Source organism: Conger conger, chromosome 4, assembly GCF_963514075.1.
Source record: "Conger conger chromosome 4, fConCon1.1, whole genome shotgun sequence".
NCBI lineage: Eukaryota > Metazoa > Chordata > Actinopteri > Anguilliformes > Congridae > Conger > Conger conger.
The window spans coordinates 9,698,529-9,723,741 of record NC_083763.1 but is presented as its reverse complement, the minus strand read 5'-3'; the positions used below and the strand labels follow the sequence as shown (position 1 = coordinate 9,723,741).

The 25,213-nt window shown below is 49.0% G+C and overlaps 2 long non-coding RNA genes across 2 annotated transcripts in view; both read right to left on the bottom strand.

Moving 5' to 3' along the window:
* Positions 1–1,492: 1,492 nt before the first annotated feature.
* LOC133127706 (uncharacterized) lies at positions 1,493–19,771 on the bottom strand. Its single transcript, XR_009708647.1, has 2 exons — positions 18,632–19,771; positions 1,493–2,404 (listed from the first exon to the last, which is right to left on the bottom strand). It is a non-coding gene; the product is annotated as an uncharacterized LOC133127706 (long non-coding RNA).
* Positions 19,772–19,932: 161 nt separating this feature from the next.
* LOC133127585 (uncharacterized) overlaps positions 19,933–25,213 on the bottom strand; it is a 51,897-nt gene continuing 46,616 nt past the window's right edge. The window contains exon 3 of the long non-coding RNA XR_009708640.1: positions 19,933–20,025. This is a non-coding gene — a long non-coding RNA (uncharacterized LOC133127585). The remainder of the gene's footprint in view (positions 20,026–25,213) is intronic.

Sequence of the window (25,213 nt, the reverse complement as noted above, 5' to 3'; positions counted from 1 at the left end):
ATTTAGTCAAGTTTTTCCCTTATTAAATATTTCCTACAAATACTATCATGCTTCCTAAGACTGTGTTTATATTGATATTGTGTGGTACTCTGGTATGCATACACATGGTCCAATCTCGCCACATTCGGCGTCCTTACAAGTTCCTCATATGTGTTTTTCTACCATCTTTGGCACGAGACACCACCTCTACCTGTGGTCAAAGTTAGGGGACGCATGTCTATTTCTTTGCCATTACCGCTGTAATTTCAAAGTGCATTTCACCCTTTGAGGAGCACCATCTTCTCGATATAAGAGAGGTGCTCTCTGCAAATGACCCTTCCTCTCCTCCCAGGGCGGAGACAATGAAAGGCCTGGCTAAGTTCCTGATGGAGGTTTAAGGAGGCGATCTCGGACGGGGGGTGCGACGGGTCTGCGGTGGGAGGCACTGGGGGTGCCTTTGTCGTAATCCCCTGAGCAGCGTTTAAAACGAGGCTTGTACCCTGAAGTTTATCCGCGGCGAGAGTAGGGGAATCTGCCATGCTCGGTAAGCATGTATACCAGACCATCTCACGGCTCAGTGGAGTCTCCATGGGTGGCCCCTGGTCAATACCGCACTGTTGAGTGGTCAGGCAGAATGGGATAATCTCCCTCTTTCTCTCGCCAGAGATCCACCCCGCCCGGAGGCCTAGTGGATGCTGGGGCGGCTTGGCCCTAATTTTGGGTCAAACTCTGTTACAATCGGGAGCGTCTGGGCCAACGGGAGGTGACGTGTGGCCCTGCTCCTGGTCCTGAGGGGGGGAGGGGGGGGGGGTACAGGGAGCCCATTTCACCCAGCGCACTGGAGCGCACTGGAGCATCACTCAGACAGACTGAGGGGGAGAAACAATGGGAAACGTGATCTCCGCCAAACAACAGCAGTGTGTGTGTGTGCGTATGTCTGTCTGTGTGTCATGTCACTGTGTGTTTGTGTGAGAGTGTCTGTGTGTGAGCATGTGAGTGTGTATGCGAGTGTGTGCGATTGTGTGTGTGTGTGTGTGTGTGAGCATGTGAGTGTGTATGCGACTGTGTGTGTGTATGTGTGTGTGTGAGAGAGTGAGTGTATGTGTGTGCATGTGTATGAGCTTGTGTGTGTGTGTGCATGTGTATGAGCTTGTGTGCGTGTGTGTGTGTGCACTGTGTGTGTGTGGTGTGTGTGTGCTGTATGTATGTGTTTGTGCTCCTGCAGGGTTCTTTGCTTTCTTCTGGAACTGCTCTCACTCAGGGGCAGTTTGAAACATACACTGGCTTTTCAGATGATTATAAAAATAAAAATAGATCACTGCTCATCAGCAAGGGGCTTGTAGTTGTGGGCATTTGGTACATTACAGAAATGACAATGTCTTCACTTAAAATCACTAATGATATGATCATATACCGAAGTATTTCATGAAAATTCATGAACCAGAGTTCCATCATATTGCTAAATGCAAGAAAATGAAAACAAAGAGGCAAACAAAAGTCAGACACAAGAAAATTAATCTTAAATATTTTATTCAGAACTCACACAAAACAAAGACACGTGTCAATGCATTTTGTCATTCAAGAACGATTGGCTTTATAAGTATAATACCCACTCTGCATAGCCTCAGTAGCCACTGATAATCTTATAATACCATCCTCAGCGATTTGACTACATATGAATGATTACAAAAACATAAGCAAATAAATAAATTCACTTTGAGCTTTCATTAATCTCCCGAGCACTCCGATGAGAGACACAGCAGAGTGGCTTTCTGTGCTCCTAAGCATCACGGACAGATATGCAGGACCCCTTGGGAACCGCAAAGGGCTGCCCATGAATATGCCAGTGTCAAAATGAAGCAGACTTCTCTTGCTGCTAATGCAAGAAATCAGTGTCTGGTGTCTGTTAATCCTGGTTTGATATTATCAGTCTGTTTAGTCTGGGGATCATTTAAATCTTCTCTACATATTCTCCGCCACTCTCCTTGAAAAGTGTGTGCAAGTCATGCCAGTGGATTACTTTGTTACAGTGCTAGAGGACACTGAAATATTAAATCGCTGTATGGATATGTACAAGTGTTTAAATACTTACCAGCGAGTTCGCTCACTTACCTGCCCCCGAAATATGGTCCCTGTTTTATGCAGTAGTCAGCAGGGCATCAAATAAATATTTCATCTTAATATGCACATTTCAAGTCTTTCCACAAGCATTAGCATCCTGTGGTCTTCATAGCTTTCCGGGGCAAGTTCACAGACAGAGCTAGAATTCAGCTCAGTGTGGATCGGACCCACCGACGGGCCTGGTTGAGAGCTGTGCCAGGGTATTTCTTTGTATTTTCAGGGAGGGATGGGCAGCGCTGGTTTGATTGGAGGTGGGTTTGGGTTGGCACTGCCCTGGCGGCTGTCCCCTCCACGGTGTCTGCTCCTGAGGAGACACAAAAACAAGAAAAGACTGAGAACTCAACGGCAAGACAGACTAACACCCAACTAAACTGTGCGATATAACAGTTAGGAAAACTGGGCTTCAAAGGTTGGGGGTTCGATTCTCAGATGCGGCCGTTTTGTTCAGTTGAGGGCTGTTGTTATGTTGCAGTACATTCAGGTGTGGCTGTCTCAAACTCTTCGTTTCTGCTGGCTTTTGTGATTTCCTTTCAGTCAACAGCCAGTTTTGGCCTTGGAAACACGATGTGCAGACTCCTTAGCCAATCAGTGACTTAAATTTAGCGCTTAAGTACAGGAACACATCCAAAACCAGCAGGTGCAATCAGGGATGCAGCAAACTTTTTATTCCAAGCCTTTTCAGCCCCCCGCCCCCTGCTTTGGGACCCAGGGTAGTGAGTTCCGCTAATTTTCTAAAATGTATTTGTATTGCACATTTCACAAACAAATGTCACAATGTCATTTGCAGAAAACTCTGGCCTAAACCCCCACTGTGACGCCCCTCAGAAATAAAGTGACAGCGGAAGTACATGTTTTTCTTCAAGGATCAAATTTACCTCATATACCCTGAAAGTACAGCAATGTTGGGTACAAATTAATTACATATTGCTGGCTAGGGGTACAATTTTATGTACCCATAGGGTACCGCCCCTGGGAAAAGCATTTGTATCTTTTTAGGCGCTTTTTGTACCTTTATTTATGAGAGTATAGAGCACATTTCACAATGCTTGTACAAAGAACACCTGGCCTAAACCCTCACCCCTCCAGTGGCCCTGCAGGGTGTTTGAGGACCCTGCAGTAGCAGGAAGCAGTAGTCATAGGCCCTGTCACTCCACCCCGCGCGCTCAATTAAAACCAAGCAGCCAAAACGGCGCTTAATTTTTTCACACTCATACAGTACGGTAATACTTTGTGGACGAATCGGGGACAGTTTGTCACCGTCGAGTCGCTCTATCTTAGTGGAACAGCCACATTGAGTGGCCCTACTGCACAGTCTCTAGCTCCAAAATATACAAAATGGCGGCGCCGGTAAACCTGTCTTCCGTGGTTTCGCTAGCCCATGCACAGTCAGCGGGTGACGTAACAGGCGCGCGGTCTGTATTGTTTCTCCAGCCCGTGATTAAGAGCAGCGCAGGGCAGGTGCGCCAGCGCAGGGTTCACCACGCATGCGCCTCCCCCTCGCGTTAGCCACGCTGCCGTTAGCGCCCGGAGGAGACGGGGGGGGGGCACGCGCGGCTCTTATCGGCCGCGGCGATGACCCCGGGGCCCACAGACAGACACAGGTCACAGCACAGCCCGTCTGGGCACTCTGGCTGACCCCTGAGCAGCACAACACGGGGCGGGGGAGGTGGGAGGGGGTCGGCAGGGACCAGACTAATATCACCTCTGGGATTAAGATAGAGACACACTTACCACTGACCCTGCCCATTCACAAACAGCACGCCGCCACACGCTACTGCTGCGTCATATTAGGTCACCATATTTTAATCTCTGTGACGTCAAACTGCATAGCCATCAGACACACGTCTGCCATTACGATCGGTCCAATGATAAGGCAGTAAGACGTGCCTACTGGTTTTTACTTAGCAATGTGGCCATTGTGGTTGATGTGTATGTATTGAATGTATTGTAACATATTTATTTTCTGTCGACAAACTCATTTTCTGTTATTTTTTGGAATCCGTATGAAGCCACAATGAATTTTATTTTCACCAATAAGTGGTATTTGCGTAACCACATCCTGACAAGACGAGGGCCCCAAGCAACATTAGCTTACACACCGAGCAGCACCAAAAGCGCTGTGTGTTTCAGCTTTAAACAGACGGCTCCTTTCTCTGGGTCCGGATGTTCAGCAGAGCTCGCGGGTACAAACCCACACGGGGAAGCATCCGGAACAGATTCACCGCGGCCGCTCCTACCCAGAATCCTCTCTGCAACACTACAACCGCCCCCGCCCCTTTCAACAGGCGTCCTGAAGCGAATGGCCGGCGTGTTCGATAACGAGTGAGGCCGACAGCAGGTGTGACAGTGCGGGTTTGAGATGACTCATTAGCATATTAGATTGAGGAGTAGAGATGCTGGGGGCGAAGGCGGGGGGGGGGGGGGGGGTCACAGCGTCAGGTTTGAGACAGAGCAGTCTGGGAGACTGGGCCACAATCTGGTGACTGAAGGGGAGGGGGGCGAGTGGCTTAATATATTCAGAGTTTGGCTGGGGGTTGGATGGTGTCTGGAACACCTCAAAAGCACAGAGAGGCGAGCAGGACTGCATGTGTGTATAAGGAGGGGGTGGGATGGGGGTGGGACAGGGGTGGGACGGGGGGGGGGCCTCGTTCAATTCAGACTGTCCGTCTGATGTCCCAGGAAGGTTTGGGAGAGGCTGAAGGGGCCGGCGCTGTTTAGCCCCTGTTCCACTGCTGTTCTGGGCGCCCATTATTTCGGGAGAGGCGTCGACTGCATACTAATTCCGCACGGCCGGGGCCGGCTCGAAAAAACAGGGAGCTTTAGAAAGAGAAAGAAAAAAGAGGCGCAGGGTAGGAGATGTGTAGTAGGGCAGCATCTGCTTAAGTGTTTAAATACCATCTGGGAAACTCGCAAGCATCGAGGGGCTCAAGCTAATTGCAACAGAAGCAATTAGTAACCGAGGCAAGTAATTAAGAAGTAATTAAGGCACAAGGAGCCGTGGTCAGTTAGTGATGTAGTACACGACACATCTCAGACCTTTGATGAATTCTGGTGAGTATTTCTTATTCCACAGTGTGCCAGGTCATCTTTTGAACTTTTTACAGACAAAAAAAGGACGTTTGCTCTTGGGATTTATTTTATTTTGAGAAGAACCTCAGTCACTTTTTACACCAATGAAACGCCTTTGACTAGATAACAAATAAACACTTTGTCGAAAGTCTTCAAACAGAAATATTTCCTCCAATTTTCCCGAAATAGTTTGACGCAGTGAACCGAAAAACGACCAGGACGAAGACGACGACGACCAGAAGAAGAGTAGCCCACTGCAGCGGTGAAGCAGGCCTGTGTGCTGATGACATTATCATGGTAACTAAGCGCGGAGGCGCTGGGGGGCAGAAGAAAGGGGCTGGCGGTGGTGTTTCGGGGGGCTGTGTGCCCCATTGTTTCTGCTCCGTGCCTGACCGCGGAGAGCCTGAGAGGCAGAACCGAGCGGAGGCCGTCATGGGCCCCGCCCGCTCTCTCCCAGGCCCCGATATTGAGTCTGCCCAACAAAGACGTAGCCCCCTCATTAAAAATACATGTCATTGGATCACACCTCGCATGAATCAAGTGATTTTCCTCCGCCATAAGTGACCGTGACTGAGGTCTGAATAGGGGGGCCGGGGGTGGCTGTGCCAATAGGGAGCCCCCCCCCCCGCCTGGTCCCCATGGGAACCACCTCTTCACAGGGGGGGGGGGGCACGTTTAGTCATTGTTCATCTGTTAACCACAGTTTTCCCCAAACTCCTTTTATAGACTCGGCAAAGCAAACTTCGGCCCGGGCGTTTTCACGGCCATGAGAAAGATGGATGGAGGGAAAAAAAGAGGGGGAATGCAGAAGAAAAATAAAGAGAGGGAGAGCGAGGGGGGGATGCAAATAGTGAGGGGAAAGTGTAATTGAGCAGAAGTTAAAAGCGGAATGGGACGGTAAAAATGTCCATGCGTCTAACGATGCTAACCACAATGAACCCTGTGAGATGATACGGCCTCCCCCCCCCCTCTAGTTCTCAGTTCTCAATTTCATCAGCGTGTTTGTTCTAATCTTGACCTAAATATTCGCATTCGGATCTTCCAAAATAGATGATATAATAGTGGTCAGGTCACCGAAATGATAGCTCCTAATTATCCCGGGGAGCCGGGCGCAGTGGCAGGGAAACCAGGTCATCGGCTGCCGCGTGCTCAGCCTCAGCGTGCCTCAGAGACCCGGGCCGGCCTGACTCATTTACAGCCAGGATTGTGCAATTCCCCCCAGAACCCGCAACCGGGACGCTGGGCATCTGCCCCTGTTTCACGCCCGACAGAGAGAGATCGCTCCGTTCTCCGCTTAAAAAAAAAAAAAAAAAAAAAAAACCATGAAAAAAAAAGTTTTCTTCAACCTTTGTTTCCTCGTAAAAAATAAATACGACCGCGCTAATTTTGACAGCCGCGCCGCGGATAACCGCGCCCCGGAGCGGGGGGGCCACGGGGGACAAGCGGTGACAATGAATCCGAATTTCACCCCAAAGTGAAGTTCAAAAACAACGCAGGGAGCGTCGGGGCCGCGAGGCGGGCTGAGGGACGCGGAGCGGGGTGAGGCGGGGTTCGGGCGACGGCGGAGCCCGCGCGCGTGTGTGTGTGTGTGCGTGCCTGCTTGCGGGGGGGACACTCATTAATACATCAGTATGCATGCTGTCCCGCTTTAACGGAGCCGCAGATACAGGAGCGCGCACGGCGCCCCTCCCGCCCCTTCCTGCCTCACGCTCACAGAGACAGGACCCCCGGATTCCTCACCGTAGCTGTCTGCTGTGTGCCTGATGGAAAAGGGAGGTGGCACAGAGGATGCTGCTCAAAAGGCATGAATATATTTGGGAATCAGCGCCTGACAGACACACTGTATTTAACAGATTTCCGCCCGGGTTTTCCCAACGACTCGACTCCACCGTAGACCCCTCCCCGACCCTCTCCTGTATCCAAACCCCCTTCCTTCGGCTCGAACCGGACTCTGCCGAGCGTAAAATAATGTACATACATCTACATACAGATTACACTACGCTTACTGGCTCTCTTCCCCCACATAGGGCAGAGGCTAAAAATAACTCTAACCATGTCAAAAATATCACGGCACAGTTTGTTCTGTAGGAAGAGTGCCGACGCTAAAAAGATGCGTTTGTACAATGACACCTCAGTCACCTTCAGATTTATGGACAATTACACAGAGATGCACACACATGCACATGCACGCAGGTACGTGCCCATGCATGCGCGAATGCGCACTCATTCACAGAGACACACACACAGACACACGCATATATGCACGCACACACATACGGGGGCGCACACACACACAGACACACGTGGGCACACACGTAGACACATACAGATGCACACACATGCACACACATGTGGGCACACGCACACACACACGAGGGCGCACACCCACACACATACAGACACACACACACACATACACATATATGCATACACATGTGGGTACACGCACACACACAAGGGCGCACACCCACACACATACAGACACACACACACACACACACATACATGCATACACACGAGGGCACACACACACACACACACATAGACACACGCAAACATACAGCTGTAATATTAACATTGTGCTCTCTATTATTAGAAACTCCCACACCATACATCCTCCACCCTCATGCCTACTGGCCAACAATTATCTATTCACGCAGAGATATTATTTACAGACACCATACATAATAACTGCTTAATGTACTGCATGTATTCAAATTGACATATAAATACGGGCAATAAAAATGCAATGTCAATAAAGCCAGTGTTTCAAAATGCAGCAGATTAATTATCTGAAGACATTAGCTGCTACTGCTGATAACAAGTAAGCTGCTGGACACACAAAGATGAATTCAGAGTGGCAAAACTCAATTTTCAAAGGATTTCAGGTTTACACAAAAATCCCTTCATTTAGTCTTTTGGGGCAGACATCTGCTCCAAATTTGATTACAGACTTTTAACAAGAAGCTTAAAATGTAAAAACCTGCAGAGGCTCTCTTCTGGATATACAAATATATTTCAAATTTAAGCAAGGATGATAAAACATTTTAACAATTGAAACTCCACTGTTCATTCACGAGAGAATGGGGAGAGAGAGAAAGAGATAGAGAAAGAGAGATAGAGAGAAAGAGAGAGACAGACAGAGAGAGAGAGACAGAGAGAGAAAGAGAGACAGAGAGAAGGAAAGAGAGAGAGAAGGAGAGAGACAGACAGAGAGAGAGAGACAGAGAGAGAAAGAGAGACAGAGAGAAGGAAAGAGAGGGAGCGTGAGGGGGAGGTTGGCAGGGAGGATAAACCCCAGGAGCGATTGTGTGTGAGTGCCAGCTGAGCGGACATTTTGTTGACATGCTGATAGGGACTTAAGCAGTGGGAGAGTGGAGGGTGGAGCTGGGTGAGAGAATGAGGGGGACAGAGGTTTGGGGTGTGAGGGGGGGACAGGGGGTTTGGGCTGGAAGGGGGACAGAGGTTTGGGGCGGGCGGGGGACAAGGGGTTTGGGCTGGGAGGGGTGCAGGGGGTTTCGGCCGGGAGGGGTGCAGAGGGTTTTGGGTGTGAGGGGGGAAAGGGGTTTGGTGTTGGAGGGGGACAGGGGGTTTGGGCTGGGAGGGGGACAGGGGGTTTTGGGTATGAGGGGGGATAGGGTTTTGGGGCGTGAGGGGTGCAGGGGGTTTGGGCTGGGGGGTACAGAAGCCTCACAAAAGTGCCGTTACTAAGCTTGATTTCAGCGCTGAGTTGAGACGATTAGGCCGGGGAGCGTTTTGGGAGGTAGGGGCTCCTCCAGGCCAAAGGCATGTCTATTGAGGTTATGGGGAGGTAGGGGCTCCTCCAGGCCAAAGGCATGTCTATTGAGGTTATGGGGAGGTGGGGGCGGGGAGGGCTCTTTCAGCTCAGCTAATGAAGCAGAAGCGCGGATGAATAATGGAATCTTCCAGAAGGAGCGATGGTCTCTTCCTCCGCTCTTCCTGTCTGAGGAAAGCGTCTCGTGGGGTACGAGCCCCACCTCTAAAAGGAATAACCGCGTTCAGACGCGTGCGGTGTGTGTGTGTGTGTGCGCTTAGCTGTCACTTACACAGGTGCAGTGATTGTGATGCAGTAATTGCTATACACCACAAGGAGACACTGCAACATCTGACGGGTTGTTTTCCCGTGGAGAAACAGGACTTTTTTTTGTGTGTGTGTGTGTGTCGCTGTCGTGCTATTGGAGCAGAAACGACGTACAGGAAGGCTTGTCACCCTGGATCTTCCGGGGAGTCATCCCAGGTGCGTTCGGATCTGCTGAACGACGTTCGGATCCGCTGCCTTTGTACGGTGATGCCGGGTTGTGTCATGCGTTGATTTGGCGCATGCAGACAAATTGGAAGGCAGGTTTTTTCCGTCACACGCCCGGGCGTTATGTCGTCTACCTCACCGCTGTTCCCATTGTTATCTGCTTAGTCGACACCCCTATTCAGGGCCAACAAACAAAAGCTTTGCAAATTCAGTCCTTTTTATAGTTTTTTTTTGGTTTTGTTTTGTTTGTTCATGTTTTTTTCGTGTTCCAGGTGTTCAAACCCCCACAGCCGCGGAGCTGCAGAGCACACGGCGCTGACAACTACAACTACCAGCTGCCCCAGATCTTCAGATAGCGCTCGCGCTAGCTAGCTCACGCGCGGGGGCGGCGCGGAACCCTTTAAATCCCGCGCCCCCCCCCCCCCCCCCACCACACGCCCCCATCCCCCACCCCGCCGTTCCTCATGTGGCGCCAACGCATCGCCAGCTCTCCGTGCCACAGGGGGTTTGTCACCCAATCAGACGCGAAAGGCTACACCGCGCCACGGGCCTGTGCTAACGAGATGCAGATCTACTCAAGGGCTCTTATGTTCAATTTCTGAGCTCCGTAGGTTCCCCCAGCCCCAGACGGAGACAGAGTCGAGCACCGAGGCGAAGCGCACTCTCCTACAGCTAAAGAGAAACAAGATTTTTCCGCGCCTTCCAACTTCCAGCTGAACCTTCAAGGGCATTTGAATATGTGGCTGTTCCCTCGCACAGCTGAAACACAAAAAATAAAATAGCTTGTTTGAACAAACCAAGCATACACAGATTTGTCGTTTATCAATCTTGCCTCTTCGCCGGGTTGAATTTGCAACTGCTTATTGACTTTCCCTGAGGATTTAAGACCATTTTCTGTCTCCGCGTAAATGCACAGTGAAGTCGAATGCCGATTCCTTTAAAGAGAACAACGGTGCCATTCCAAAGAGAAATCAAAGAGTCTGATTTCACACTTTTCTGAGCAAAAGATTTCAGAAATCAATGAAAGAGCACAAATGATATAATGTTCCGGCACAAAATATCTTTCGACGTAATGGCAATGTGTTAAGTAACGTGGCCTTTTCATGATCTGTTTTTTGAGAACATTCCTACTTTTTTCAGAACAGAATTCATAAGCAGTGTAAATGACTAATTACCAGGAGAAGTGGCAGAAGTGGCACTTCAAATGCATTAAATTATGGATTTGAAACGGCTCCATAGCTGCAGAAACACGACAGGGAGGGGTCTCCATCATAACGCAGCCTCGTAGACCAACGGGGTATCGAGTGGAGAGGGACAGCTGATGGGAGGTGTTTGGGTGTGAGCGGTTTTTTTGTTTTGGGGGGGGGGGGGGGGGGTAGTCTGTCTGGCCTCTGGAACACTCTTAAGATGTCGAGTATGCAAACGAGGGCGATTCTGCGTATTCAACAGCCGGACGCGTTTGTGTCTGGGCCCAGACAGCCAGAGCTGCATAACAGATGAGACCCCGCTCTGACCTTGACCTCTGGGGTCCTTCTTCACCTGCTGTGGAGGCATTCAGCACAGCCGGGCTGTCTAGCCAGCGCCTGACAGGACTGCACACACCCTCGGCCGTTCTCACGCTCGGTTACTAGCCCTCGGTTACTAGCATTCCGCCGCGTCTCTACGGCACAATATAATATTTATGTAGCTCATTGTGTGTGCCACTTCCATTATGTGAGCGTCTGGGTATGGCCTTCTCTGTTCCAGACTTGTGTGTACGTGGGTGTGTGTGTGTGTGTGTGTGTGTGTGTGTGTAGGTGCATGTGTGTGTCGGTGGTGTGTGTGTGTGTGCATATGTGTAGGTACGTGTGTGTGTGTGTAGGTGCATGTGTGTGTGTCTGCATGTGTGTGTGTGTGTGTGTGTGTGTGTGCGTGTGCATGTGAGTGTGTGTATGTGTGCATGTGTGTGTGTAGGTGCATGTGTGTGTCGGTGGTGTGTGTGTGTGTGTGCATATGTGTAGGTACGTGTGTGTGTGTGTAAGTCTGTATTTATGCTGAAGGGGCTTGTCCACACATTTCCAACTCCAACCGATTTTACCTTCCTTTTTTCTCTCTATGTGAGAGCATTAGGGTCTACGGTAAGATTGGCTCAGCCCCAGACCTATAAAATCTCTGATCTATGCCCATCCATATGTACAGATCTTCCCCCTGGTTCCCCGTGTCAAAGCCTCTCTCTCTGACACCTCACTCATTTTAACACACGGTCTCAGCACCACTCTTCCCACTCACCCCGGGCTACAGCACACACCGTCTACACCCTTTGAAGAGCAGGTTTTCCGGAACGATTTTCAACATTCTCGGGCCGTGTTCTAGAACTCCATCGCTTGGAATTGCCAGCAGTGATTGTCACATCGGCATTAGAATGTTCAGTTAAGAGCATTCTAATCGCATATCTGTGACCTCACACCTCAATGGGTTAATCACGCGTACAGAATTCCTTTTTATTGTCCCTTTCCCATACGGAATATTCCGGTCCTTCCCTGTACACTGCTCTGAGAGCCTGTATTACTAAGAGCTCTGGCTTGGTAATAACACATTCAGCGACTTGGATAAATGTCCAAACGCATTCCCTGGGCCCTTCCCAGAGTTGCGTTTTCAAAAAACAAGTGGCACAGATTCAGTTCCCTTTTCAAGGTCAACAAAGACAGTGCGATTTACATATTTACCCCATTACTTTGAAGGACGAGGCACAAATAAATATTAAAGTGTCACCTCCATAAAAAAAGTGCACTGCACAAAGGAGAACGTGTCTGAGGTTTAGGGTTTTCAGAGAGAGCGAGGGCCTCAAAGCTCGAGGTTGGAAGAGTCTTAAAATGGGCTGAATAAATCAGCTGAGTAAATGTCTACTGCAATTCCAATCTATTTACACATCTGTTCTTCCTCCATATCTACACATGGTAGTTTTCATAGTAAAGACAGAAAAGAGAAAAATTCTATAATTTTCTATCATACAGCAGCAAACAGAGCAATATATGTTTTAATTAGGTTTATATTTTATCTTTACTAAATAAAGACATTTTCTACTTTATATTTCTGAAAAGGATCGTTTGGAGAAATATTTTTACATTTGTATTAGTGAAAAGAAATTGAGCGCTAGTCACACAGTGTAAACACAGATCAGCATTATGAACACTGGTTTATTTAAGCTACAGTACAGTTGAAAAAAAACTAAAGACGAGATTAAACTTGGATTTGTATTAGCAATTTAGAAAATAGGATTTTTTTTTAATACGCTAAAACATTTATAAAAATATATGTACACTGCAACTCAGCAGGTGAAAAAATGTTTTATGAACACTAATTGCAATGGGGAATTCCTTTCCCAAAACATTATATTTATTTTAGTTTATTATCACGAAGTCAACTTAGCCACTAAGATATCCGTAGGAATAATAAAAGGAATTAGCAAAATTTAAAAACAGAAATGAAATATTTCAGTAAATGTTACTTCTACAATTGCAGCACATTTAATCTACACCTCTGCATATAAAAGCTATGACATTTTACAACAAAGGAAAAATACATATTTAACCATAAAAGGAACATGTCATTGGATGGCTGCTGCTGAATTGGTGGCAAATTTATCACAGCAGAAAAGAATGAGGAACGGCTGTGTGTACAGTAAGCTCTGTTGATGAGTACACACATTTCATCTCACAGTCACACAATAATCCTTTCTTTAGAAAGCACACTCAAATTTGAAAGAAGAATTTCAAGGAATAAAGATATTTCAAAATATATCGACCGTAATCATTTATATGAAAGGTATACATACACAAACAGTCACACACACACACACACACACACACACATGCGTGCACACACACAAACACACACACACTTATACGCATTCATCCACAAACACACACAAATACACACACATGCACACGCATACACATACGCATGCATACATACACACACACACACACAGACATAAAAACACACGCATACACATACACATGCATACATACACACACACACACACACATACACATGTACACACATAAACACCCACACATGCATACATACACAAACACACATACAAACACATGCATACACATACACACGCACACACATAAAAACACACGCATACACATACACACACCCACACATACACTTGCATACACATAAAAACCCACACCTGCATACATACACACACACACATACAAACACACGCATACACATACACACGCACACACACACACACAAATAAAAACACACGCATACACATACACACACACATACAAACACACGCATACACATACACACGCACGCACATAAACACACACACACCCTGTGGATGATATATGTTTGATAGGGGGTGATCTGAGTAGAGAACAGCCATAAGGAGTCCTCATATAGAAAAATAAGCTCTGGCAGTTACCCTGGCTGTCACAATATGTCTGTATTAAATATACCACATATATCACACCCAACAACATAGTCTGTGGCACAGTCACTGCCAGCACCTCTCATGACAAGCGTGCTATCGAACACCTATTATATATAATTAGTTTTTCACTACCGTAGCTTAGGAGGGGGCTCGATCGGATACATATGAAGGCTAGCGTCGAGCATGTGGGCCTGTCTCGGGTTAGCATCGCTGGGCCTGGGGGGCTAACGGAGAGGGGGGTCTCTCTTTCCCCCTCCGTTTCCTCGTCTCTGGCACCTAAGGGGTGCGGACAGGACCCTCCTCCACCCTCCTCTGCTCCTCCATTCTCCTCCTCTTCACCTCCCTGCCGCTCCTGCGCCTCCTTTAACAGGGTTCCCCGTGCCCAGCCTCCCTCTCTCCCGTGTGCTCAATTAGGCCTAATTGCGGTTCCGTACTCACACACAAGACTCTGCTAATGATTATCATAAAAGCATTTTTTTGCGTGTGTGTGTGTGAGTGTGTGTGTGTGTGGGGGGGGATGTTTGTGTTTTCCAACAACATCATGAAAGTGTACTTTCAACCCCCAAAAAAGATTTGGAGTAGCGTGGGTGTGTGTGTGTGTGTTGGGTACTGGAGAAAGGGGAAGGGGGAGGGGGGGCGGGTGTATGGCCGTATATAATTTTGTCTGGAGGATCTGAAAGCATATGGGCTCCCCAGCTGTTCTGAATATGTAAATTGGAAACACAAGCACGCACTGGGTGACCCAGACACAGCATTCCTCCTCAGACCCCCTCTCTTTAATATGTGTACTGTTCCAGACAGACAGTCTCGACCCCCCCCCCCCCCCCAGTCCCGAAAAAATAAAATCCTCCCCCCACACACAACCCCCACGCCCCCCTCTCGCCCCGACAGACAGACAACAACGCGATAAGCATGACCGCCATTTTCTCCACAAAGAGTACTGTACAGCTGTGCTCCGGGTCTCACAGAGGGGCGAGAGCCCCCGTCCAAAACGGCCGTTACAACGCAGCTCGGCCGAGAGCCTCGCCTCGATTATAACGGCTGACGAAATTAACTGGGTGTTGCAAACAGCCCCTCTTTCTATAACTGAGAGCGCGCAAGACCTCCCCCCCCCCCTCCCCGATTGTCACCTACATCATAAGAACTTGTGACTCGCGTTTTAAATAGATTCCTTTATAATAATGATAAAATGAAAAAATATTAAAAAACCCACACCCATCTTCGTCACGACACCCCGTCCAATCGGCCCTGAGAACAGATCTGAGAAAGACCCCTTCCGGAAAATCAATTACACGCTTAGCGACATCATAAGCGGCGGCTCGCGGTTTGACAGGGCCCGCCTTAATGTGCGATAATTGGCTCGGGGTTTTTACGGAAAACATAAGAGACGCACATTACATTATTAATATCGTCCCCCCCCTCATGTGTCTTTTGTCGTTCGGCGGCACTGTAGCTCACAATGGATCCCGCGGCCCTCTTTGCGGATTGTCAAACGTATTTCACAGTCGGCACACACGCGCGGACGGCGTACGGCGGGGCCGGCGCATTGTTCCGTCTTTATGAAACGGCCGGGCGCTAACCGGCGTCTCCCAAAGTGATTCAATTGCGGAGACGTGCGAGAGCCGGGGTAGAAATGATGTGATTACACGGGTCTCGTCTCCCCGTCACGGGTCCCCCCCCCCCCCCGTCGTGACGGAGTCGCTCCGCGGCGTGGCCCGGCTCGTACGCCGCGATGGGCGTCTCGGATTCGCCGTGACGTCGCCGCGCTTAACGGACGCCCAGGGGGGCCGCGTGCTCGTTCGCCCCGCCCCGTTCGCCCCGCCCCGTTCGCCCGCCGCGCCCGTCCTGACTGCGCTCCCGGAATAACCGCCGGGGTCGTCGAACGAGGCCGCGTCGCTCAGACGATCGTTTTTTTTTAACTATATTTTTTAGGCCTTTTTCAGCTTTATTGGACAGAATATAGTATAGAGAGACAGGAAGAATGGGAGCCAGAGAGAGAGGAAGACGTGCGACAAATGTCGGACGGTCGGATTCGAACCGCCGAAGTCGCGGCTCGCAATGAGCATGCGGTCAGTGCTCTACAGGCTGCGCCACCGAGACACCCACTCAGACGATCGTTTACGGATCGAGGGTTTGGGGGGTTTGTGCGAGGCGGCGTTTTCTGAATTTTACTGGGGAGCCAGAACTAAGGTTTGAATGAACGGTTTTTGGGATGAGTCCTATCTTTTGGCACATCCTATCTTTTGCCACTAGATTGATCTCATCAAGATATGTAATGAGATGTGAATGTGTGTCAGTCTCTATGGGGGTCAGCCATGTGTGTGTGTGTGTGTGTGTGTGTCTCTCAGTGAGGAAGGCCTAACATCCTTCTTTAAGATCCCAAACTTTGCAACAGACCTGGCTTTGAGTTTTGGGCTAGAATTGGAAGTTGGCGTCTAAGTCCTGCACCTTGGTCTGCCGTTCTACTTTTCCATGACTGGTGTTTTTGGAATGTTCGCTGTCTTTTGGGTGGAAGGATTTGGGTGGTATTTTCATCCATTTCCATTGTGACTGTGTCTGTAGCCACCATTGTTATAAGGTAGATATACCATGTCTTTAGATTGGATGTGCATACTTGTAACTTAATACATTTAATACGGTTGTAAGTTGCATATCAAAGAATTTGGCAATTGAATTGATAATTGACATTTATGAAATTAAATCAAATACATGTATTTTACACATTGATTAAGTGAGGTGTTTTAACACTCGTGTCAGTATTCAGACTGCTGGATATTTAAAGGTTGTCGGCAGTTAAAACTGCTGAATTCAGGAATTGCCATTTTAAACACATTTTAATTAATCCTCGCTTCCCCGACAATATCTTCTGATATACAAAACTCATTTTGGCCCAAAATGTCATTGATGCCCCTCGCGTACCAAACCCTCGAAATAACTTGTCTTCTGGGCAGCTTAAATGGGAACCATAATATAGTTTTGGAGTGGGGAAAAACCTTCAAGGCATTATTCATGCTACGTCAAGGGGGAGGATAAATCCTTCTCAAAAATCCCAAGTCTCTGTGCAATTATCGCCTTTTGCTGAGATTATTGAGAACTAATTGAGCGCCAAGAATGTTATTTTCTTAAAACGTGATAATGAAAGTGACAACGCAGGCCTAAAAGCCTCGGACCAGGACAGTCGCATGAATTTTAACCAAACGCCATTACCGCTGAGTGATACGTGCCATTCTCTAATAACTGTTCATTCACCGTGTCCTAACAATCAACACTTCAGCTTTGCCAATAACGTTCAATAAATACAATGCCACAAACGTTAAGAAAAGAGAAAAGCTGTCCTCGCAGGAACATTATTGGCAGTACAGTACAGAAAACACGACAAAAGCAATAAACTGGATGGAATGATTTACTACACGCCCAAGAACAAAAACCCTCAAAACCGAGGAACGCAAACACAAAGCATCGCCGTATCCGCCATGCCCCACACCCTGCGTCTCTGCCCCCGATATCAGACCCCCACACACTCACGCATGCACGCACAGACACACACACACACATACACACACACCACACACTCACGCACACACACACACACACACACACACACACACACACACATACACACACATCACACACTCACGCACGCACACACACACATACACACACACCACACACACATGCATGCACACACACACACACACACACACACACACACACATACACACACACACACATGCATGCACACACACACACCCCTCACACACGCACACACACACACACACACACACACATACACACACACACCACACACACACATGCACACACACACACCCCCACACACCACACACACACACCCATGCACGCACGCACACACACACACACACACAGAACCCCCCCCTACACACACACACATCGACGGGACCGTAATGAAGCGGATATGAAGTGTGCCATTGTGCGGAGGTTGCGCGGTGTCTCACACGCCGCTCTGTGTGAGCGCCGAGCTCGTGCGGGTCCCAGCACGCAGCAGCACCGTGGGCCCTATAGGAGAGAGCGCGGTGCATGGTAATGAGGTCATTATGAGGCGTCTGTCTGGGCTTTGCTTTACAGTGCGGGATTTGCATACAGCGCCGGGCAGACGGCTACAGATGTCCCATATGGCGCGAGGCACGCGACACAGACCCATATTTCACAAACAGCGAGGACGAATCAAACGGCGGGATAACGGCGGGGGCGAAACGCGGAAACAAAGAGAGGGGGGAGCCGCGCAGCCTCCGTGCACCAAGCCACTGCCGCTCGCTAACCCGCTAAACCCGCTAACCCGCTGCCGCTAGCCGCCACGGCGAGGGCTAATAAAATCAGCCGTATGCAAATGCAATTAGCCCGGCATTTGCATCTCTTTCTAAACGCACGGCAGATGGCACGCGCTGAAGGCGACCGCCATCTTCGGACGGAGGCGCAGCCGGCAGACGGCTGCGGCCATTTTGTCGGCAGCGGTGCCCGTCGGACCGGGGGGGGGGGGGGGGGGGGCGAGGCGCCAGCCTCCTGCACGCGGGAGCGGGCAGCTAATGCCCCCGCTAGCAGCTGGCAGGGCAAGGCCGAACATAAACCATATGCACGCGCGAAAGGAGATTGTCACGAAAGACACATGCTAAGCGCTACGCGGGCTACCTAATTAGCAACGGATCGTTTCGACGCGCAGCAGTAGCCTACTGTACCCTTGAGCAAACAGGGTTGTGTGCCAAAGCGATATGGAGGTCTTGGCTTACCGTGTGAGACGTCCATCCGGTTATGAGGTCCGTCCCGTCGCTGGCCAGGCTGCCCCTCCGCCAGTCCGAGCTCGCTCTCCCAGAATCCCCCAGGAAGTCCTTCCTGAGCTGCCATGATGCCGTATTCTCTCTGGTAAGCGCCCGCGATCCTCCAGACCCCTCAGGGGTGATCCAAAGGGATCGCGGACTCACGTGCAGTTTGACTTCTGGAGGTTTTTGGCTCATTTAAAAAAAAACGAATGTCCGGCTTCAGTCCAGTGCTTTGGGTTGAGCGCAGGGCAACAACCCGTGGATTTTCACAGCCTTTCCAGGGACTGGAAGTCAGAGAACACAGATCTAAGAAGAAAGTTCTCAGAGTTCGTATGATGTCTTCAGGTGAAGGCTCTATTGCATTGGCAGAGGTATAGTCCATTTGTTTAGTTTTTTTTCTTGCTTTACTTAAAAAAAAAAAGAAGAAGACTTTTGGTTTCTTGGTTGAGTTGTCTTTTTTTTTTTTTAAATGGCCTTGGAACCAGCTTCACCACCTGAAATCCACTGTTATGAAAGATACATTACTTTGCCTCAAAGAAAACAGTCAATAACATTCGTAACGTATCCAGGCAACAATGCCAGATGTCAGCGATGGCACATCGCAGGTGAAATGCAAATGGGGGCCTTGTTCTCTCGCAGAGATCACCATTAGCATTTTTTAAAAGTCCTGGCGGTCTGACTCACCCAGTGCGGCTGGTGAGGCACGCTCAGAGGAAGGCGGGAGAGGAAGGAGGCTGTGCGCTCGGATGTCAGAGAGCTGTGTACCGAACTCTCACTCAAACAGTCAGCGGGGGGATGCGTAATCAGGGAAGGCGGAAAAAAAACTAAACCAGGACCTTTGCCTCTCCTTTTTATTCATTTTCTGGCAAACTTTCATGAGCCGGTGCAGGGTGGTAAGGCCCCCCCAGGCCGAACCACACACACACACACACGCCAACACACACACACACACACACACACACACACACTCACACACACACACGCCAACATACACACACACACGCACGGTGCGGCCTGGCTGGGGCAGAGCTGCAGGAGGAGCCGTGAGCCGAGGGTCCCTGGGCTCCAGGGCCCGGGGCCCGCGCTGGGTGACCCCTGGCTGCCTCTTTCCTCCGTATCGATTTCTCCCGGCCGCGCGGTGCTCGCCGGCGGGGATAGCAGCCCACCTCGCTGGCCCACTCCGGAGCTCCCTGCCTGGCCCCGGCCCAGCTCGCCGAGACCCGGAGACAGGGAGGGAGGAGGGAGGGGGGGGGGGAGCGGGAGAGCCTGTGGCCATCAGCAGCCCCGCTCAACTCGCTCCCAGATCGCTCTTCAACATCGCTTCCTCCTCCTCTTCGTTCCTCCTCCCACGCCTCGGCCTCCTCCTGCACACAAACAACCAGAGAGAGAGAGAGAGGGAGAGAGAGGGAGAGAGAGAGGGAGAGAGGGAGAGAGAGAGAGGAGAAGAAGTTCAGCTTTAACTCTCATGCATTTTGCCCATTCCCAGTTCCGTAGCAAATGCCAGTCTACCTCTTTGATCAGGGAGATGTGGAAGGTGGGTATTTTGACATTATCTTGGCTCGTAATGTGAACTTCGTAACCTTAAAAAGAATAGCTAAAATGAAGAGGATTTTGAGCTATAGCCGGTACAGGCCTGGAGGAAACTGTCTGCCAAGCAGATTCAATTCCATCTCCATGATGGCTCTTTATGGATGAGCCAGTGACAGCCGGTTTTGGGCCCATTATAAAAATCCCCAGCACACTACAGGCATTAAAATAACCTATCTCTCCCAAATTCACCCTCTACCCGTAACCTCAGTTCCTGCAAGGGCATCACACTTGCCAGGAAATCCTGCCAGTTTGTTCACATAATATACTTTTTTTCCACCACCAGCATGACACCTTTTCCAAAAATCTGTGAAGAGGACACAACTATGACTTATCTACTGTAACCTGCATTCTTAAAATAAAAAATAAACAAATATTAATGTTCACCTCTTGCAGTCTTACTCAGAATAGGCAGGCTTGCAGAAAAACTGCCCAAACCCAAAAAAGGCGCCCTCTCTTTCTCTCTCTCTCTGTACTATTGGAATTATTCACATGGTTTCAGCATCCCGTTATCATGGTAATGCTACGAGCACATTCCATTATAGACCCTCGTCCCATTGTGTCTTTCAACTGTGAAAGAACCTCGGGCACCCCAACCCACCCCTCCTCCATCTCCACCCTGAAAGTTTAAAAACAGAGAGAGAGAGAGAGAGAGAAGAACCACCCTCTGACATGGCTCAGGTAAAGAAATAAAGTTTGGAGGGTGTTGGTGAGCGGTATGAGACGCAAGTGTTGAGAAGGTGTGAGTTCAGGTCAGCCCAGAGAAGGAGAAAGAGTGTCAGAGGGAGAGAGGGAGAGAGAGAGAGAGGGAGAGAGAGACCGCAATAGGGGACAGGACAGGGGGGGACCAGGGGTGAGGTGGATGTCTCAGACACAATAATGCTATTCATTGGGGCCAGACATGGGTGTTAACTCCCCTCCGACGGGACACAATGGGGCCCCCGTGCTTTGAGAGGGCCGGGCCGGCGGTGTTGGTTCAGGGCCGCCTCGGCCCCGCCGCGGGATAAAGCGGCAGCATTGTGCGGGCTGGCAGGACGGAGGGAGGGAGGGAGGGAGGGAGTGAAAGGAGGTGAAAGAGAGAACAGTGCGTTTGTGTATCTGTCAGTTAAAAAAGGGGGTCCGTGGTGGGGGATGGGGGGATGGGGGGGGGTTAGCCCCATGCCATTGGACTTGTGTAAAAAATGTAAAGGGGGAGAGAAAGCGGGAGGGAGAGAAAGATGGAGCTGTAAATAATACGGAGGCGTCCGAGCACACAGGACCTGTGGAAGAGGGCGGGGCTGACAGAATACACGCAGGACGGAATGTGGGTTTTTTTTGTTAGGGGGGCGATTATAGAAATGATGCTCGCCAGCGATGTTTATATTTATTCTACCCAGCGTTGGTAAAGAAGGGAGTGAGGCGGAAGAAAGAGAGAGAGGGAGAGAAAGAGAGAGGGAGGGAGCAGAGAGAGAAAGAGAAAGAGAGAGAGGGAGCAGAGAGGTGGCATGTTGCGGCCGCGGTTGCCGCTCGGCTGGAGATCCGGGGTTGAGCTGACGTCCAACTACCGCGAGACGCGCCTCTCTCCCACTCCACACCCCCCCCATCTTTTCCTCAGCCCGCAGCCAGAGAGCGGGGAGAGAGGGAACACGAGCGGAGGAGAGGAGAGGAACGGACGGGAGAACGCGATAGCGCTCGTGAGCTTGCGGAACCGTGAGGAAGGGGACGAGGAGAGGCGATCCCCAGGAAAGATTCGGGGAGCGAGGGGGGGGGGGGCGCCACAGAGAGACAGAGCCCCGCGCCCCAAAACCCAAAGCACACAGTCCATTAACACCCCGGCTGGGATGTCGCTGAGCGTTCACACACCGCCACAGAGAGCAGGACAATGCCATAGCGGGGGGAGGGCAGTTATGAATTTACCTGCTTTCTCTCTATAACACACCGGCATTATCATTCACCACTGAGCCTTTGTGGAATATACTCCCAAGTATACACACAGGAAGCCAGTATGTAATAAAAACGCAGGCACCCGATTGGGGTTTTTTCTTTTTTGTGAGTTGCAATACCTTACGGCCTTTCTCCCTTAACACACACACATTTGGACGCTTATGTGTTTATGTACAGCCCACTGCTGGTCTCACATGTATAGATAATTTTCACTGTACACAGCTCCGACTCAGAACTCTAATTTACGAGTTCAACATCCGGTCACACACCCACAAATTGGAAACTGACGTGTAAACATCGGTTTTACCGACTGCTAATATACTGCATGTAGACTACGGTATTGTCAGTGCGATGGGAAATCCGACATGGCTTGGGACACTGACAATATGTCAGGAAAGAGGCATCGCTCAAAGCCCTGGGATTTACTGAGACTGCAGTTCCTGCCCTCTCAGAAATAAAGTGACAGTGGAGGTACATTTTTGTTCTTCAAGAATCAAATTTCCCAAATGTACCCTGAAAGTACAGTAATGTTCTCTTTGGGTACAAACAACTGTTTTCCAAGCAAAAAAATGTACAAATGAATTATATATTGCAGGCTAGGGGCACACTTTTATGTAGTTATATGGAAGCATTTGTACCTTTTTAAGCACTTCCTGTACCTTTATTTCTGAGAGTGTGTAATGAGCCCATTCAGGACTGAATCAAGCCATCAACCAATCGGGACTAAAATAGAGTCAGGTGATCAGTGTACCAAAGAAAGCAGCTCGGTGAGACGGGTCTGGAGGTACAGTACGTTCTGGAAATACAAAAACACAAACGGGCCGTGCCCAAACAAGTCTATTTCACGATTGTTTTTCCATAAAGAGGATCTTAAAGACTGCTGTGATATAATACAGAGATCGCACATGAAACAGTTACAGCTTTGACACTGTGTGGAGCGGTAAAGCCTTCCGGTCGTCTGGATTCTGAAGGCAGTCGACTCCGTAGCATGTGGTGCAGCAGGAGCGCAGAGGAGCCTCACGTGTGAAGATTTGATGTCAGCGAAGCGTTAATAAGCAGAACAGGAATCGTCCCTGATCTCAATTGCTTTTCCGCACACACCCACACACACACTCCACAAACACACACGTATTCGCACACACACGCACTCTCGAACACACATACAGTACAACCCATACACACTTATATATGCACACGCACACACACACCACAAACACACATGCAGGCGCGCACACACACACACACACACACACACACACACACTCACACACCCACACACACCACAAACACACGCATGTGCACACACACACACACACTCACAAACACGCACACACATGCATGTGCGCACACACTCACATATATGCGCACACACACCACACGCATACAAACACACACACACCCACTCACATAAGCACATGCACACATACACACACCCACACACACACTCACACACTAACATATGTACATGCACACATACACACACCTACACACACTCACACACCCATACACACACACACACACTCACACACACACGCACACACACACCACCAAACCGCACCACACGCATCGCACAGAAAGCTGCTTTTACTAACATCACTTTGTTTGTTCCCCCTCTGGTTAACTCTGACCATTTGTTCCCATGGCAACCCGGCCTCCTCCACTGGCGGTGACTGACGCCGGGCCGGCGGAGGTGCCTCCCGCACTCCCCCTGGTCTCGCTGCAGCTGTGCTGCTGATGAGGAGAGAAGAGGAGCGAGACGGAGGAGAGCAGAGGAGAGGAGAGAGCGTTCCTAAGCCCTCTGATCTCATTCTGCCTGGTGACTGTACAACTATTTCGAGGTACACCGTGCTAGGAGACGCCCAGGGAAGCAGATGGAGGCTTGTCACACCACAACGGTTATGATATATCGCAAGTCCTTCAATGTACAATGCGCTCTTTTCGATATACATACCTGTGTGTTCAATATACTCTTTCTACCTTCTGCATGTCTACCATTAAATTTTTTCCACTGTATGTCTAATACAATTATCGATATGTATATGTTAAAGAACACTAGTTTAAAAGGTGAAGGCACTCTATTGTGTTTTTGCCAGAATTGTTTATTTCATTTTAGATATCCGAGATTAAAAGGCCTTCAAGATGTCCCTCGGCTTAAAATAAAACACGGTGGTAGTATCTGCTGATTACAACAAAAGCAAAACTAGCAAAACTAGCAAAACTATTTATAAGATGAAAAAGATGTGCTCAAGAACAAGCTGACGATATATTTAGGAAAACTGCAGAAAAAGTAAAGTTGTTTTATGACACAGCAAATACTTGAAGCATCACCTTATGAGTTATTTCATGTCTTAAGCATTTTAGCGCTATTTTTACTCAATAAAGAAAGAAAAGGCAACGGTGAGACTTTTCCGCGGATGTGAAAGGTCAGGATGTGCGTAAGAAGAAATAGCAGGTGTTATGATGAGATCTCTCCAAGCCTTTCATACCATATGGTGAAAATACCTTTCCTCCACCATGGACATGAGCTCAGGGAATATCGGCCTACTAAATAAATATTGTATGAAGCAAGATCAAAGCCTTCTCCTACCTTGTTGAGTGGAACATCTTTATTACCAAATCCTATATAAAACCACTTTCACCAGTTATATTTTTCCTCTCCTCAATACTAAAAAAAATTCTTTTTGACATAGAAAGAGTCAAACTACAGTACTTCAATACCCTTGAGTGCGTTCTCTTCTAACAGGACTTGACACTTGAAATCCTGCTCATCGTGAAAGGTGTCCGCATCTAAATTAAGGATGTTCTCAGACAGGTTTTTTTTCCCATGCATATCTAAAGGAGTGAAAATGTTAAAATCCCATCCTTCAGGTTTGTCATTGCTTTGCCTGGTATTTCACTTGAACTAACATCTATATTTCAGTAAACTTTTGGAGAAAAAAGAAGTTTTTTTTAGAAATTTCAGTGAGGGATGTTTGAGATATTTAACAGACTTCACTTCAGAAAGACATCGACTGCGTACTTGGCTTGATGTTCTGTCTTCTG